The 11,827-nt window shown below is 41.2% G+C and overlaps 1 long non-coding RNA gene across 1 annotated transcript; it reads right to left on the minus strand.

Moving 5' to 3' along the window:
- Window positions 1–7,521: 7,521 nt before the first annotated feature.
- On the minus strand, window positions 7,522–9,224 carry LOC138851482 (uncharacterized). Its single transcript, XR_011391246.1, has 2 exons — window positions 8,946–9,224; window positions 7,522–8,855 (listed from the first exon to the last, which is right to left on the minus strand). It is a non-coding gene; the product is annotated as an uncharacterized lncRNA (long non-coding RNA).
- Between the last annotated feature and the right edge of the window lie 2,603 nt (window positions 9,225–11,827).

Below are 11,827 nucleotides of genomic sequence, written 5' to 3' on the forward strand. Positions count from 1 at the left end.
AGGAACACTGCAGAAGGCCTACTGGCCCATGCGAGGCAGGTCCAAGTCTCCTACCGGCTTAAGCCAATGCACCCAACCTAGTCAGGTCAAGTCACATTGACTTAAGGGAGGAACACGGCAACCGACCTGGTAGCACAAGCTATCAGGTCCAACTCACATCCACTCATGTATTTATCCAACCTATTTTTAAAGCTACACAACGTTCTGGCCTCTATAACTGTACTTGGGAGTTTGTTCCACTCATCCACAACTCTATTACCAAACCAGTACTTTCCTATATCCTTCCTGAATCTGAATTTTTCCAACTTAAAACCATTGCTGCGAGTCCTGTCTAGGCTAGATATTTTCAGCACACTATTTACATCCCCTTTATTTATTCCTGTCTTCCATTTATACACCTCAATCATATCCCCTCTAATTCTACGTCTTTCTAGAGAGTGCAGATTCAGGGCCCTTAGTCTATCCTCATAGGGAAGGTTTCTGATACATGGGATCAACTTTGTCATCCTCCTTTGTACATTTTCCAGAGCATTTATATCCATTCTGTAATACGGTGACCAAAACTGTGCAGCATAATCTAAATGAGGCCTAACCAAGGATGTATAGAGTTGAAGAACAACCTGAGGACTCCTATTATTTATGCTTCTTGATATGAAGCCAAGGATTCTATTAGCTTTATTGCGAACACTTATGCACTGTTGTCTTGGTTTCAGATTACTGGTAACCAGAACTCCTAAATCTTTTTCGCAATCCGTAATATTAAGATCTACATTATTTAGTTTATATGTGGCGTGGTTATTGTCCTGTCCAACATTTAGAACTTTGCATTTGTCTATATTAAACTGCATCTGGCACCTCTCCGACCACTGCATCAGTCTATTCAAATCTTCCTGGAGTGCTCGAATGTTCTCGTCAGAATGAATTCGACGGCCTATTTTGGTGTCATCTGCAAACTTGCTGATGTCGCTCTTTATGCCCTCATCTATGTCGTTTATGTATATTGTGAACAGCAGGGGGCCCAACACTGACCCCTGTGGAACACCGCTCGTGACGCTTCCCCACTCTGATTTCTCCCCATTTATGCAAACTCTCTGCTGCCTATTTGTCAACCATGCCTCTATCCAGGAAAAAATTTCTCCTCCTATTCCATGTGCCTTAATTTTCCTCAATAGTCTCTGATGTGGGACCTTGTCAAAAGCCTTATTGAAGTCCATATACACAATATCATATTCATTACCATGATCAACCTCCTCAAATACCTTAGTGAAAAAAGTTAATAAATTCGTAAGGCAGGAACGCCCCTTTGTAAAACCATGCTGAGATTCGTTGATTAATTTATGCTTTTCAAGGTGGCTACGAACTGCCTCGGCAATTATTGATTCCATAAATTTTCCCACTATGGAGGTTAGGCTTATTGGTCTATAGTTCGAAGCTAAGGACCTGTCACCTGCTTTGAAAATAGGTATCACATTTGCCATTTTCCACTTATCTGGCACCATGCCAGTTTGTAGTGATATGTTGAAAAGATTAGCCAAAGGTTTGCTAAGCTCCTCTTTACATTCCTTTAGAACCCTTGCATACAGTTCATCAGGGCCTGGGGATTTGTTAGGTTTTAATTTATCTATTTGCCTAAGAACCATGTCACTTGTGACTCTAATCGTGCACAGTTTATTATCGTCCTGTTCCACATAATTTATCATTTCTGGAATATCGCTGGTATCCTCCTGTGTAAAAACTGAGAGGAAGTATGTGTTAAAACTTCTACACATTTCCTTATCACTGTCAGTGAGCTGACCCGAGGAACTTTTGAGTGGGCCTATCTTGTCCCTGATCTTACTTCTGTATACCTGAAAGAATCCTTTTGGGTTAGTCTTCGAATCTCTTGCAACTTTAACCTCATAATCTCTTTTTGCTTTTCTAATTCCTTTTTTTATTTCTCTCTTTAACTGAATATATCGATTTCTTAATTGCCCCTCCCCTCTTTTGATTTGCCTATATATGCCTCTCTTTTGACCAATTATATATTTTAATCTATTGTTCATCCATTTAGGATCATTTTTGTTTGATCTGATTTCCCTATTTGGAACATAATTTGACTGAGCAGCTAGAACCATGCCCTGGAAAGCGTCATATCGGCAACCATCACCACCTACCTGACCCTTAGTCAGGTCATTCCAGTTCAGCCCACCTAAGTAATTTTTCAGTCCTATGAAATCAGTCAAGCGGAAGTCAGGGACAGAGACTTGATTGCCATGGGTATGGTGTTACTACCACCCACACCATGGGTATGGTGTTACTACCACCCACACCATGGGTATGGTGTTACTACCACCCACACCATGGGTATGGTGTTACTACCACCCACACCATGGGTACGGTGTTACTACCACCCACACCATGGGTATGGTGTTACTACCACCCACACCATGGGTATGGTGTTACTACCACCCACACCATGGGTACGGTGTTACTAACACCCACACCATGGGTATGGTGTTACTACCACCCACACCATGGGTATGGTGTTACTACCACCCACACCATGGGTACGGTGTTACTACCACCCACACCATGGGTATGGTGTTACTACCACCCACACCATGGGTATGGTGTTACTACCACCCACACCATGGGTATGGTGTTACTACCACCCACACCATGGGTATGGTGTTACTACCACCCACACCATGGGTATGGTGTTACTACCACCCACACCTTGGGTATGGTGTTACTACCACCCATACCATGGGTACGGTGTTACTACCACCCACACCATGGGTATGGTGTTACTACCACCCACACCATGGGTATGGTGTTACTACCACCCACACCATGGGTATGGTGTTACTACCACCCACACCATGGGTACGGTGTTACTACCACCCACACCATGGGTATGGTGTTACTACCACCCACACCATGGGTATGGTGTTACTACCACCCACACCATGGGTACGGTGTTACTACCACCCACACCATGGGTATGGTGTTACTACCACCCACACCATGGGTATGGTGTTACTACCACCCACACCATGGGTATGGTGTTACTACCACCCACACCATGGGTATGGTGTTACTACCACCCACACCATGGGTATGGTGTTACTACCACCTACACCATGGGTATGGTGTTACTACCACCCACACCATGGGTACGGTATTACTACCACCCACACCATGGGTATGGTGTTACTACCACCTACACCATGGGTATGGTGTTACTACCACCCACACCATGGGTACGGTATTACTACCACCCACACCATGGGTATGGTGTTACTACCACCCACACCTTGGGTGGAAAGGGATCAAGTCCTTTCGTCTGTAACCTTTCATTTACATATATTTATAAAAGAACAAAATGTTCACACCTCTTCGGAAATGGTACAAGTCCCAGACATACATGTGTGTGTGAGCATAATAACTACCCCAAGGACCGTAGCAGATATAAATCTGTTGTGCCTCAGCAAACTGAGGGGCCCTAAACCTTTGTGCCTAAGAATTCCACGAACTTCACGATGATATCTTTCATCTGTAATGAATTTGGACATAAACGTCAAGAATGTGCCAAGAGGAAGCGTGAGAATATCGGGAAGTGTTTCACTGAAGCTAATATTAACGCAGCTTGTTGTGAAGGTACTCTTAATGGAATGAATGTTTCGCCAATTCTTAGAGATACTGGATGTTCCTTTATTGTTATCTCTAGTAAGCTTTTCCCTAACTTAGATTCTTCACGGTATAAAATTATTAAATTAAATTAAATTATGTTAGCTTTCCTCACAAATTGGAAGAACTATGAGAGTTTCTATGGTAATAATGCCGATTTACTCAGTCGCATTTGCTAGGGTTGCAGTGGATAGAGTTGGTCGTATCACTTCTGGTTCATCAGGTCATAAATACATCTTGACTATGACTGGCTATGCGTCTAGCTTCCCAGAAGCGGTACGTCAGTAGAAGTTGCAGAAAAGTGACTATTTTTTCACGGGTAGGTATACCCAGGGAAATTCTTTCTGATCAAGGAACACAATTTACTTCTGAATTAATGGATCAAGTTTATCAACTTGTGGGTGTTAAACCTCCGTTACATCCAAATTGTAACGGAAGAGTGGAATGACAACATGCTATCCTAAAGTCAATATTAAAGAAACTTTGTTTCCTTAAGCCAACTGACTGGTAAAGTTATCTACCATGTGCTCTTTGTAATGCGTCAGATTCCAAGTGATTCACTTGGATATTCCCCTTTCGAATTGCTTTATGGGAGACAAGCTCGTGAACCTCTATTTATCTTGAATGAACTGTGGGCAAAATATATTAAACCTGAAGTTCAAAGCACTTATCTGTTTCTTTAAGATCTGAGAGAAAGATTAGAAGAAACCGCTGATTTAGTTGTCAAGAACTTGAATATTTCCATGGAAACATACAAGACCTATATTGACCAAAAGAGTCAAGCGTAAATTTAATATTGGCGATGAAGTTTTAGTTCTTTTACCAGATAAATCCAACAAATTGTTAATTTCCTGGAGCCGACCGAATAAAATAGTAAAGTTCTGTAATAAGGTAGATTATCTCTTGGATGTCAAGGGTAAAGAACGAATGTAACATGTCAATATTTTGGAACTGTTCCACCGTAGAGAAGTTATTCTTCGTTGAAACTCCTTCGATGAAGATATTTTGTCTAACAGTCTTGATTCTCGTGAATGTAAAGTTTGTATTATAGATCACTAGTCTCGCACAGAATCGAAGGAACTACTAGATATCTTAACTGTTGATTCTCCAACTAATAACTCAAACATCAAAATCAAGAGTGAACTATCTACTAAACAAAAGCCTCAAGTAAATGCCATAGTAAATACCTATTCTGACATATTCACAGAGATCCCAGGACTTACCACTACCGTTGTACACAAGATTCAATTGTCAGCTCATGAACCAGTAAGACGGAAAATCTATCCTGTTGCGGTTCACTTACGGAAAACATTTGATAAGGAAGTTGACAAACTCTTAAAGTTAAATATCATAGAACCTTCTAAATCAGCTTTCTGTTCAGCAGTTGTCATGGTTAAGAAATCAGACAATTCTTACCGACTGGCTCAAGATTTTCGTTATTAAATGTTATCCCTAAATGGGACGTTGAACCCATGTCAGTAATCGATCATGACTTGTATGAATTCCATGACTGTAAATTTATCTCTAAATTAGACATCTCACAAGCGTACCATCAAGTGTCATTACACCCAGACTCTAAACGGCTTTCCCTACTCATAAAGGACTAATGCAATATCGCACAGTGCCTTACGGCTTGGTTACCGCGTGTGCCACGTATATCCGGCTTATGAGAATATTCCTTTCTGACCTCAAGAATTTTTCAGTGTATTTCGATAATATTTACATCATGATTTATGTCTGGGAGGATCATCTTGCTACACTGTCACTGGTTTTAAAAAGACTAAGAGCTCATTGCCTTACAATCAAACCACAGAAGTGTTTTCTTGGCTATTTCAAAGTACAATACCTCAGGTTTATTATTTCTGACAGTAATTTATCACCTCTTCCTAACAAGACGATAGCAGTTCTAGAAAGCTCCTTCCTAACTACAAAACAAAATTGCTAAGAAGTTTCCTTGGGTCAGTAAATTTCAAAAGAGAATATTTGTACATAATTTAAAAGGTCTGACTTCCATTCTCACAGACTATTTAAAAAGTATGTAAAGGAACCTCTTGTTTGTTCTGAAGAGGCTGTAGAAAGCTTCGAACAAAGTAAAGAATACTTTCCAATCCTCCTGTTCTAAAATTACCAGTTATAAATAAAGTCTTTTGTCTCCAAACGGATGCCTTCCATTCAGGACTCGGGGCTGTTCCACTACAGTATTATGATGAGATTCACTTCCCTATATCTTCCACCAGTAAGAAGCTTCTGCGAGGGAAGAAAACTACTCCACTGTGGAGAAGGAATGTTATGCATTGGTATGGGGTGTAAGTGGGTTCAACTACTACTTATATGGAAAACCCTTTGTGCTTGAAACAGATCGCAAGCCACTGATGTACCTGGAAAACTTCAAAGGTTCAGGTAGCCGACTCTTAAGATGGGCTATCCAGTCTTATAAGTTTAAAGTTGCTCATATATATATATATATGACTCGGAAAACCACTTCTCAGATTGGCTGAACCGAGGGTGTACATAGTACTTTTCCCTCTGTAACTTAACATACTGCTTCCGACTATAAGTTTAGGAAAGGGGATATTTTGAGGAAAAAAAAATTAAAAAAGTGGGAGGTATGGTTGTTCAGACACCCAGGAACCACTAGCGTGTTACCGCCCACTCTTCCATCTAGTGGGCAGAGGTTAAACTTCAGTTCCTAGCGTCTGAGTTACTTTAATTTCTATTCCTGGTAGTATTAACCTTACCTGGTGTGGGTTGAAGTTTGAAGAATAACTTCACCTGCACTCTTCTCATGATCAGGTACGGTGATCTACAAGGAGTATTTCTGTTCATTGATACTAATTTACCTGGTTACAAGTCATGACATTGAAGTAGAATACCAGCCTTTGTCTTTCTTCAATGTCATACTTATTTAACTTATATAACCAGTGTTTTCTTTATTATCAGCTCTGCTGCTGACCTGGTCAGCCAGGGTAGACGCTAGTTAATTGGAGCAAGATCCCTGTCTACAGGATGTAGTGGGACATTACGACTCCTCACCTCTAAAATTTGAATTGTGGTGATACAACCAAGTAGTGACAGGATTTTCAGAACATGGGACGAACACCGCCACCCAGGATAACCAACACCATTTCTTCTAAAACATCATCAGAAGACCATCCTGGGCATAAGATTCTCATGTCCCAACATCCTACTGGAACCACAGCGGCCAATATTTATTTTATTTATTTTTAATTAAAATCCTTAGAAAAACATAATTATTATCCATCAAGTTATTCATTTGTTATTTTTTCCTTTCTTTTGTTCAATAGGAAGGCGTTCCCCTGACACTGGTAGCACAGAAGACCAGTACAGACACACAGAAGAACAAATATAGTTCAGTAACAGAGAAGACCAGTACAGTAACAGAGAAGACCAGTACAGTAACAGAGAAGACCAGTACAGTAACACAGAAGAATGAGTACAGTAACAGAGACGACCAGTACAGATTATAATTACATGATTATAATTACATCAGCCTTACATTCACTGCCTCTGCTGCTGCCTCTATATTAAACTGAAGAAGCCTACTGTGTAGGCGAAACGTTTTTGATTGAAGACACCTAACTGTTGGGTCTCACTCCAGCAACACCCACGGTATTGTCCCGGCCCGGGTCTTTTCCAGATGACCTACGTTATGTTAGAGTACCAGACATGTGTACCCAGGAGACCTGTCATCTTCACATCGCTCAACGACTCTCAAACATATATTACTGCCATTTCTAGTTGTTCCAATGTTATCTCTGTTGTGTTAATCAAAAATAAGAACAATATTTTTATTAATGTTATTTTTATTAATGTTAACTCCGGTGAATGAACAAAATAAGAACACTACCGTGGCTCCTATGAGAGTGGCTGGATTGGAAATAATACCACCCTGGTAGACGCTTTTGAATCCAAATTAACAAATCTTGAATTATAATAACATTAATAATTTGCGACCACTGTCAGCCTCAGAGTTATCTCTGAGTTACCAGACCTTGCCACGTGGAGGCCAGTGGTTCGTCTTTAAGGTCCGCCCCCCCCCTCGCCTTCCCCAGGTTCATGTGTCCAGGAATCCATCCGTGGGCCCCCGGATGTCTACCCTTTCTCACTTCCCTAAGGTCAGCCTCGCCTCTCTCTCTCTGCCTTCCAGCCTCAGCCTTTCCTAGGGTTATGTATCCAGGAATTCATCCGTCAGCCGCCGGATGTTTCCCCTTTCTCACTTTCCCAAGGACAGCCTCACCAACCTGTATTCATGCCTACCCCAGGTTCATGTATCCAGGAAACGATCCGTCTACCGCCAGATATCTTCCCTTCCCCACTTCCCCAAGGTCAGCCTCAACTGCACGTATTCATGCTTTCCCCAGGTTCATGTATCCAGGAATCCATCCGCTCGCTCCCAGATGTCTCCCCTTCCCCACTTACCCAAGGTTAGCCTCAACAACAACCTTCCCCAAGTTTATGTTTCCAGGAATCCATCCGCTCGCTCCCGGATGTCTTCCCTTCCCCACTTACCTAAGGTCAGCGAGTTAGGTCAGTGCCTTCCTCGGATCAGTGTCTCCAGGAGTCCACTTGGTGTCACCTCAGGTGGAAATCCCTTCTACACTTCCCCAAAGTCAGCGGTATTCTTGCTTTACCCAGGTTCATGCATCCAGGAATCGATCCGTCTACCGCCGGATGTCTTCCCTTCCCCACTTCCCCAAGGTCAGCCTCAACTGCACGTATTCATGCTTTCCCCAGGTTCATGTATCCAGGAATCCATCCGCTCGCTCCCAGATGTCTCCCCTTCCCCACTTACCCAAGGTTAGCCTCAACAACAACCTTCCCCAAGTTTATGTATCCAGGAATCCATCCGCTCGCTCCCAGATGTCTTCCCTTCCCCACTTACCTAAGGTCAGCGAGTTAGGTCAGTGCCTTCCCCGGATCAGTGTCTCCAGGAGTCCACTTGGTGTCACCTCAGGTGGCAATCCCTTCTCCACTTCCCCAAAGTCAGCGGTATTCTTGCTTTACCCAGGTTCATGTATCCAGGAATCGATCCGTCTACCGCCGGATGTCTTCCCTTCACCACTTACCCAAGGTCAGCCTCAACTTCTGGTATTCATGAATTTCCCAGGTTTATGTATCCAGGAATCCATCCGTTCGCTCCCGGATGTCTCCCCTTCCCCACTTACCTAAGGTCAGCCTCAACTACAACCTTCCCCAAGATCATGTGTCCAGGAATCCATCCGTTCGCTCCCGGATGTTTCCCCTTCCCCACTTACCTAAGGTCGGCGGTGCCTTCCCCGGATCAGTGTCTCCAGGAATCCACTTGTGTCACTGAGTGGACTCCCTTCCCCACTTTCCCAGAGTCAGCGGTTGCCACCCTCAGTGACCTTGTTGAATGGAAACTTGGTCTTGTCTAGCTGGTCTACGGTAGTGACTGTCCAGGTAGGTGGAATTACTGGAGGGGACACACAGTAAACTGCGTCCAGTAATTACAACCACCAAGACAGCCTGGAACCGTAGACCAGCTGGACGAGACGAAGCTCGTACACAGCTCGGCCACCTCGGGGGCTAATTAATTACAATTTTGGAATTCCTCTTATGTTACACTATGAATTTATACTGAGAACAAGTTTTTTTAACTTATTTAGCAGTTTAAATGTGTTTGTGAGCGACATTCTATGTGAAATATGTAAATATATAATGATGAACACGTTTGAGACACTAGTGGAGGACTGTGTGTCGTGTGTAACATGTTATTTTGTATAAATGAATGTAATATCTACGTGTTATTGTATTTGTAGATGAATGGTTCAGAGAACCGACATGTTGATAAATTAGACACATGTGCAACTCTTGGGTATCTTTATTGAGGAAACGTTTCGCCACACAGTGGCTTCATCAGTCCATACAAAGGAGAATCTAGAAGAATAGGAGGAGAATGAGGTAATCAGTCCCTCAACCTTGAGTCGATGTGGTCAGTCCATCAATCTTGAATAGAATACGGCATACGTGCTAAGAAGGAGCTTATAAACCGTTGGCAGGAGAGGTGAAGCAGTCAGAGGCAGTGTAACACTTGTTCAATGTTGAAGTAGGTCGTGCCCAAGAATTAGGCAAGCGAAGAATTCCCAAGAAGATGCAGTGTCTGACAGGTTTGTAGATGAATGGTTCAGAGAACCGACATGTTGATAAATTAGACACATGTGCAACTCTTGGGTATCTTTATTGAGGAAACGTTTCGCCACACAGTGGCTTCATCAGTCCATACAAAGGAGAATCTTGAAGAATAGGAGGAGAATGAGGTAATCAGTCCCTCAACCTTGAGTCGATGTGGTCAGTCCATCAATCTTGAATAGAATACGGCATACGTGCTGAGAAGGAGCTTATAAACCGTTGGCAGGAGAGGTGAAGCAGTCAGAGGCAGTGTAACACTTGTTCAATGTTGAAGTAGGTCGTGCCCAAGAATTAGGCAAGCGAAGAATTCCCAAGTATTAAGATCCCAAGAAGATGCAGTGTCTGACAGGTTTGTAGATGAATGGTTCAGAGAACCAAGAGTTGCACATGTGTCTAATGTGTTATTGTATATTGGTGTCATATGTACCTGTTCTTGTGTGTTCACGAATGTCATGTGTACATGTTATTATGTATGAAAAAGTATCAAATTCAAATCTCTAAATTTCCTCTATGAAAACTATAACAAATTTATAATAGCTATTTCTGGTGTTTCGTAAATGAATTTGAAGGTCGGATATATACATACATGCGCGCACACATGTAAATGTGTGTGTGTGTATATACAGAGTTTTACATAATGTGTTAATAAAGCTGTGTTTAGAGTGACACCTGGTCTACATGATGGCTTACTCTGTATATACTGTCTTCTGAGCAAAGTACAATGACATCACACGTCTTTAAGACCACAGGTGACATCACACGTCACACGTCTTTAAGACCACAGGTGACATCACACGTCTTTAAGACCACAGGTGACATCACACGTCTTTAAGACCACAGGTGACATCACACGTCTTTAAGACCACAGGTGACATCACACGTCTTTAAGACCACAGGTGACATCACACGTCTTTAAGACCACAGGTGACATCACACAACATTATCTAACACCAAGTTTTTTGTGTAAATCTTTACCGTCTTTCTTGCATATTATAACTTAATTCAACACTATTGCTCTCAAAACATTTGCTAAGATTAAATACACTTTTAACTCTAGTATATTTTTATCAAACCTATAAATCCACCTAAGTGTTGCTTCCCTTTATATAAGTGTTTTTCACTTGGGTATTTCATTGTTTACACTTGATGCATATATTAATTTCCCTTTCAGAATTCACACTCTTCTTTGGTACGTATATTTTGTCTTTTCCATCATTTCATCCATCATATTTCTGACACACACTTTATGGTCAACAGTCTTATTCCATTATAATTATTACATTCTTTAAAGTTTTCCCTTTTCTTTTATAAACATTATGAACAAAATCATTAAGTATTTCAGGACTTTATTACAACTGCCTCACAAACTTCAATCTTAATACATTCTAAATTTCCCAGTTTTAATCTTCTTATTGACTCATTTCTTTTATTCTGACTGACTAACTGTTGACAGCAGAGTCAGCCAGGCTGACAGCAGAGTCAGCTAGTCTGACAGCTGTACTACGGAACTGTGCTCTTCTTTATTGTCAATTATTATGTAGTTCATATAAGTTTTCTTCTGATGTTTACTTTTCACTTTCATCTACACATACACATCACTTTTCACTTTACATGTGTACACATACACATCACTACAAACACACTACTACGTACACATATATATACATGTGTACACGTTCTCATAAGCATATCTGCACTCTCCCACGCTACTGTTTAAGTTAATGAGTTCTATATGAATAGTGTAAGAAAATTAAGAAAATTCTTGATCATGTTATTTAAATTTTCTTAAGAAACTGGAATGAGGGTTACAATATTTAGATGAAATATTTTGGAAAAGGATATAAATATGTGAAGAAGTGATTAACTTCAGAGACTTGGAGTTAAAACAGAGATGTTCTTATAAATTATCTTAATAAACATTTAGTTTAATTAGAATTAATTATTAAATAATTCTCTCAGTTTTCTCATACACTCTTCACTCACCTCT

This window comes from Cherax quadricarinatus, unplaced genomic scaffold, assembly GCF_038502225.1.
Source record: "Cherax quadricarinatus isolate ZL_2023a unplaced genomic scaffold, ASM3850222v1 Contig763, whole genome shotgun sequence".
Lineage (NCBI taxonomy): Eukaryota > Metazoa > Arthropoda > Malacostraca > Decapoda > Parastacidae > Cherax > Cherax quadricarinatus.